The 7,261-nt window shown below is 43.3% G+C and overlaps 1 pseudogene; it reads right to left on the bottom strand.

Annotated features, from left to right (window-relative positions):
• Window positions 1–203: 203 nt before the first annotated feature.
• Window positions 204–5,929, bottom strand: LOC134734829 (THAP domain-containing protein 3-like; annotated as a pseudogene).
• Window positions 5,930–7,261: the final 1,332 nt, after the last annotated feature.

Below are 7,261 nucleotides of genomic sequence, written 5' to 3'. Positions count from 1 at the left end.
CATCTCCCATACTGGTACTTCCAACGACCTTCGCTCTGCGCGTGCTGAAAGGATAGCGTCCAGAATCAGCCTCAGGACTGAATCAGAATCAGGACTTCTGTTACCATGCGTCAGAATCAGCCTCAGCGTCCAGAATCAGAATCAGCACTTCTGTTACCATGGGAGGATAAGCTTGTCATGCTCACTCCTAGTGCTATGCCTCTAAACGTCCCCCAGACGGCGTCGGGGCTCTAGTCAGGGAGCTTGGTTACTGTCTCAATTCCCCGCCCAGCAGTCCTCACGGCCAACTTTCTCAGTGTCCACAGCAGACAAAAATGTCCACAGCCAGAACTCCAAAGTCCTGCTGGCCCTGGTGCCACTACCGCCACTGCGTCCGGAGCCTGTGGGGCTCAGCTCTGCTGCTCTGGCCCAAGTCTGGCCTCGAGTCCCCGGTGCCCTTTTCAGGCACGGAGGCGGCTGGACATCTTTCGCTTCACCAGCCTCTGGGCCTGCAAGCGCTTCTGGAGCTTTTCATTTTTCTTCAGAGTGAGGAAGAGTTTTTTTCTTCAGGGAATCTAAGTCCAAAAGGGCATAGCTGTGATCAGATGGCTGCTTGTCGGGGGTCCTTCTCAAGCCTGCAGGGCCGGCCGGCCGGCCAACAGCCTCCGCTGCTTGCGGCCTCCATGGCGAGATCGGTTTTAGGGGGCCTTTGGCATTTGGGGGCAACTGAAGCTCTTCAAGCGCAGTGTCCATGTTTCTCCCAGGGCTGTCCTCTCCAGCCCCCGCCTCAGGGAGGACCTTTTCTTCCTGAGAAGAGCTGGCGTTTCCTCTCTCACTGGCAGGATCTGTGTTCTCCCTCACCTGAGGTGGAAGGTGAGCTGCTTCCTGCGGCTGCTGTAGTGGTTGCAGCACTGCCAGGGGCGCACGACTTCAGCGTCTGGAGCCAGGCCCGGCTGCCCGTAACAAAGATGGCGGCGGCGGGGCGTGAGGTATTTATTTTATCTTCTAAGCTATAGAAAATAGTTTTTTGATATAAATTATAGGTTTATCACAGATAGTGTTTTTTTTTTCTTTAAATACAGCATTATCTTTCTAAGGCTAGGTAGCTAAAAAATAAAGCCTGTGAAAAAAGTAAGACATGAGTAAATTAATTTATGAAGGCCTGCCGTTCTCAAACAACTAGTAAATACTAACAAATACTATTTTAAGACACTAACACTTATATTTAAAATAGAACTTTTCAATCTTGTGACATTTTACTTGGTCTAATTCATAATATATGTACAACTTGTGGGATCATTTTGGAAAAGTATATAGTTTGACATAAGTATTCAAAGTTGTTCTCTAAATGTTTAAAGAAGCAATAAATCTAGGTTTGAGAATATTTGGTACATAATTTCACTGGAAAAAAAAAAGTCTGCAATAAATAATGTCATGATGTGTCCGGAATTGGTGGGTTCTTGGTCTCACTGACTTCAAGAATGAAGCCACGGACCCTCGCTGTGAGTGTTACAGTTCTAAAGGTGGCGTGTCCGGAGTTTGTTCCTTCTGATGTTCGGATGTGTTGGGAGTTTCTTTCTTCTGGTGGGTTCGTGGTCTCCCTGGCTCAGGAGTGAAGCCACAGACCTTTGCAGTGAATGTCACAGCTCTTAAGGCCGCACGTCTGGAGTTGTTCGTTCCTCCCAGTGGGCTCGTGGTCTCGCTGGCTTCAGGAGTGAAGCTGCAGACCTTCTTAGTGAGTGTTACAGCTCTTAAGGCGACACGTCTGGAGTTGTTTGTTCCTCCCGATGGGCTCGTGGTCCCGAGCCCTGCCCCGCGGGAAGGTCCGGTGAAAAAGGAAGGACCCAGCTAAGGTCCAGTGAGAAATCGAGCGCAGTGCCCGTGGGTCGGCACTGCTAGGGGACCCAGTACACCCTCCGCAGCCACTGGCCTGGGTGCTAAGCCCCTCATTGCCCGGGGCCGGCAGGGCCGGCCCGCCAGCTGCTCTGAGTCTGGGGGGCCCGCCAAGCCCACGCCCACCCGGAACTCCAGCTGTCCCACAAGCGCAGCGCGCAGCCCCAGTTCCCGCTGGCACCTCTCCCTCCACACCTCCTTGCAAGCTGAGGGAGCTGGCTCCCACCTTGCCCAGCCCAGAAAGGGGCCCCCACAGTGCATCAGTGGGCTGAAGGGCTCCTCAAGTGCCACCAAAGTGGGAGCCCAGGCAGAGGAGAAGCCTAGAGCAAGCGAGGGCTGTGAGAACTGCCAGCACGCTGTCACCTCTCAATGGTAAAAGTACAAGCTATATTTTCTTCTACTATTATTTGCTAGTATTCCACATACTACTTTTTGATCCTTTAATTGAAAATGGAAACAAAATGAAAAAGTAGGTCTGTATTTATAAAGTTTGCCCTACAGTATTTTGCCACGGGTCCCTGTAAAATTCATTCAAGGCAACACTTGAATTGCAAACATTATCTCAGCAAAGAAAGGCAGCATTTTCTTACCCATTGGGATCTTAGGAAAAGCGATCTGTTTCTGAGCAGATCCTGAAGACATACTAAGTTATATAAATTGAGAAAGGAGAAGATCAAAACCTTGGCATATTCCCCAGGATCTGCTATAGTGGAAAGTCTGGAAGTACTTTTAAAATCTAGGAAACTGGGGCTGGGCGCAGTGGCTCACACCTGTAATCCTAACACTTTGGGAGGCCAAAGCGAGTGGATCACCTGAGGTCAGGAGTTCGAGACCAGCCTGACCAACATGGTGAAACCCCATCTTTACTAAAAAATACAAAAATTGGCCAGGTATGGTGGTGGGCACCTGTAATCCCAACTACTCGGGAGGCTGAGGCAGAAGAATCACTGAACCTGGGAGGTGGAGGTTGCAATGAGCTGAGATTGCACCATTGCACTCCAGCCTGGGCAACAGAGCAAGACTCCATCTCAAAAAATAAATAAATAAATAAATATAAAAATAAAAAAATATATAAAACTGGTAGACAAGGATGGGGGAGGAAGTACATAGAGGGTAAAGGCAAACAGAAAGACAGTGGCCTGCTGCATTATGCAGTCTGGGGTTAATCTTTGTCTTGTACATTATTCTGACTTCTTAAAGGATCATTATGAATAGTTTGAAAACAATTATTTTTGGCCATTTATTGTCTTCTGTAACTCAATTGTGTGCTCATAAAACCAAGAAAATAAAAATATAAATGAGACATTTCCCAATATGTCAGATAAGTGAATTTTATTGTACTCTAAGCAAGGAAAGTAAATTATATTATTTCATTATGCTAAAACAAAAGTTAGTGACTCCTTGGGTTTAGTGATACAACACTGATTTACTTCTAGGTCATTTGATAATTTTAAGTGACCTGTGGAGACTAAAAATGTTTTATGTCATTTTCCATCTCTGTGACAGCAGGACTTGGGGAAAGATGATTAAGAAGAACCTTTATGCATGAAGATAAGTGAATGTAAAAGAATAGTTTATATTCATATCTCAAGAAACAGATGACAAATATGTTTTATTATAACATTTAAAATTATGAAAATCAACTGCATCCTTAGGGAGCTGGCTAATTCTAAAATAGGCCTTTTATATTTGACTCTGAAATAGTTAATAAGTGAACTATGGTCAAATAAGTCTTTAAAAAGAACATGTTTATTAAATCTTGTGTTAAAACCTACTAATAGTGATAAAGTTACTAAAATTCCAATAGTAAAGGAAACCTCTAAAAATTTATGTGCTTCATTTTTTAAAAATAATTAAACTTAAATTCTATCTGTAGTCCTTATTTAAACTGGAGGTTGAAATGTAACATAATTCATGTTAGGAGAAAGTCAACCAATCTAATTTTTTTTTTTAGTTGTAGTCAGAGTTTGTTTTTGTTTTCTTCATTGAGTTTTGGTGTTTTGTCTAAGACCTGAAGGGTTAAATAACCTCCATGGAGCTATGGTGGTGATGGTAGTAGTGATGGTGGGGCTTATAGTCCTTAATCATCACCATCATTATCTTTTAAATATATGCCATTTTTACTGCTTCCAAAATGTCAGCATCTAACTCTTTAGAGTCTGCTGAGACACCCACATCTAGTATCTTTCTTTGTTGGTGAAGTCTTCACACGTGTGACTTCCTCACTGAGATAGTGAGACTCTTCAGATAGACCAGTTTTCTCCTGCATCTAAGCCTCTGCTGAAAATCATGTACTTTTCCCCTCCTTTCCAGAGCATTTAGGCTCAGCAACGGAAACATAAGTAGGAGTTTTTCAGGTGTCCAATGGAAATGTGGAGGCTCCTGGAAAATTTCTCAATCCCAGTGACTTTCTACTTACTAAGACTCAGCCCTAATTGATCATTAGCCCAAGATTACATACTGTTCTTGTCTCTGTCTTTATTCTCTCATCCCCAGACTTCTGAAACTGTGTGGATACTTTGCCCTTCCAGTATCTTATTTCCAAAATTCCCACAAAAATCCCTTGGCATGAGCAGGAGCTGGAGTGCATGCTTTCTAAAATTTCTCCTATGCTGAAACACCTTGAAAATCATGGTTGAAATTGGGATTTAGTCTAAGAATAGAAAATGTATTTTCTGGATGACAGTTCTAGCAGCTTCAGCAAACACAGGAGATTGTCTGAGTGGCTTAAAACACTGATTTTATTATGTTTCACTACTTTATGAGTCAGAAATTGGTTGAGCAATTTTTCTACTCAACATGCCATTGACTTACTAAAGTCATTTATTATTTTCACCTTATGGCTGGGCTTATATGGAGGGTTCAAAAAATTTTACTCAAATGCCAAATACCTTAGCAAGGAAAAAGTATTTGGAGACTTTAGAATTTTACTGTGTTACTACACTCAACCCTCCATATCTACAGGTTCCACCTACAGGTTGAATCCACGGATTAAACTGCAGATGAAAAATATTCCTAAATATTAAAGAAATAAATAATACTAATGTGAGGGACAGAGCAAGAAGAATAGAAGCCTGCACTATTTGTCCCCATCCTCTACTCCCACCTACTACCTGCCCCATCTGGAACACCAAATTTTAATAACTATCTAAACACAGAAAAAAAAAAAAAAAACACCATCACAAGAAACAAACAACAACAGAAAAAACAGCTGAGCAATGATAGTACTTGGTTTTAACTGCATGTCGCTGAAAGAGGCATCAAGGAGGACAGAAGAGAGAGTCCTGAATTGCAGATGCCATCCCTCACCCCATCCCCCATCAGTGACCATGCAGCACGGAAAGGAGATAGAATCTGTGCACTTTGGGAAGAGAGAGTGCAGTGACTGGGGGACTTTATATTGAACTTATTACTGCCCTGTCATATTGGAGAATGAAGTCATACTGCTATACTGGGAATAGCCAGTGCCCACCCGGGGAGGGAGCATTGGGTCCAGCCCTAGCCAGAGGAAAATCAACCATCCCAACATTTGGAACTTGAGTTTTTGACAAGCCTCACAACTGCAGGCTGAAGGGTTCTGGGGTCCTAGGTAAACTTGAAAGACAGTCTCGGAAACATGGTCTGTAATCCTAGGCAACTTTTAGTGCTAGGCTGGGCTTAGAGCCAGTGGACCATGGTGACATGTTACCTAGGGAGACATCAGCTAGTCCAGCTAAGGGAGTGTTTGTACCATCCCTTCCCCAATCCCAGGTAGTGAAACTGGCAGCAACAAAAGTAACTCCTTCCTTCTGCTTCAGGAGAAGAGAGTGGAGAGTAAGGGGACTTTGTCTTGCATTGTGGATACCAGCTCACCCACAATAAGATAGCACATTGGGCAAAGTTTTGAGGCCCCCATTCCAGGCCCTAGCTCTTCTGTGACATTTCTAGACACACTCTAGGCCAAATAGAATCCTCCACCTTGAAGGGAAGAACCCAGTTGTGGCAGGATTCATCACCTGCTGACTAAAGAACTCTTGGGCTCTGGATAACCAGCAGCAATACTCAGGTAGTATGCCATGGACATTGGGTCCTTAGACTTTCCACCTATAGGGGAGATACAGCACATTACAAGCTGTGGTGGCTATGGTGAAAGACGCCTTCTGTTTGAGCAAAACAGAGGGAAAAGCAAAGGAGCTTTTTCTTGTACCTCAGGTACCAACTTGGCCACAGAAGATTAGAGCAACAAGCAAGCTCTTTGGGTTCCTGAGTCCAGGCCTGCACTCTTGGAAAGCACTTTGAACTTGCTCTGGGACAGAAGAAGCCCACTGTCCTAAAGGGTGTCCTCAGGCCTGGCAGTGTTCACCACAATTTGACTGAGGAATGCTTGGGCTTTAAGTGAGCATTGTTGGTGCCTTGGTAGAATCTCTGTGTTCTGGTGGTGGTGGTAGCCACAGGAGAGGCTCTTCTGCTGTGGGAAGTCGGGGGAAGAGCAGGAAGGACTTTGTGTTAAAGTGTGAGTGCCAGCTTAGCCACAGTAGAATAAAGCATTAGGTAAACTGCTAAGATAAAACATTAGGTAAACTGCTAACTCTAATCCCTGGCTCCCAGACAGCATCTCTGAACATGCCCAGGGCCTGGGAGAACTTGCCACCCTAAAGGGAAGGGTGTTGGGCAAGACTCAAATAAATGATATCAGAGATAAAAAAGAGACACTACAATGGATACTGCAGACATTCAAAGGATTATTAGTGGGTACTATGAACCAACAAATTGGAAAATCTAGAAGAAATGGACAAATTCCAAGACACATACAACCTATCAAAAGAGAACTAGGAAGAAATCCAAAACCTGTACAGATCAGTAACAAGTAACAAGATCGAAGCCATAATAATGTCTCCCAGTTAAAAAAAAGAAGCCCAAGACCTGACGGCTTTACTGCTGAATTCTACCAAACACTTAGGAATAACTAATACCAATCCTATTCAAACTACTCAAAAACAATAGAAGAGAAAGGAATGCTACTAAACTCATTCTATGAGGCCAGTATTACCCTGATATTAAAATCATACAAAGAAACATCAAAATAAGGAAACTGCAGGTCAATTATCTCTCATGAATATTGATGCAAATATCCTCAACAAAATACTAGCAAACCAAGGTCAACAGTGCATTAAAAAGATCATTCATCATGAGCAAGCAGGATTTATCTCAGGGATGGAAGAATGGCTCAACATATGCAAATCAATCAATGTAATACATCATATCAACAGAGTGAAGGACAAAAATAATATGATTATTTCAATTGATGCTGAAAAATGATTTGATAAAATTTGACATTATTTTCATGATAAAAACCCTCAGAAAACTGAGTATAGAAGAAACATACCTCAACGTAATAGAACTCATATAG

The sequence above is a fragment of the Symphalangus syndactylus genome, chromosome 12, assembly GCF_028878055.3.
Source record: "Symphalangus syndactylus isolate Jambi chromosome 12, NHGRI_mSymSyn1-v2.1_pri, whole genome shotgun sequence".
NCBI classification, from domain to species: domain Eukaryota; kingdom Metazoa; phylum Chordata; class Mammalia; order Primates; family Hylobatidae; genus Symphalangus; species Symphalangus syndactylus.
Note: the sequence above shows the minus strand (reverse complement) of the source record. Positions and strands in the feature narration are given on the sequence as shown.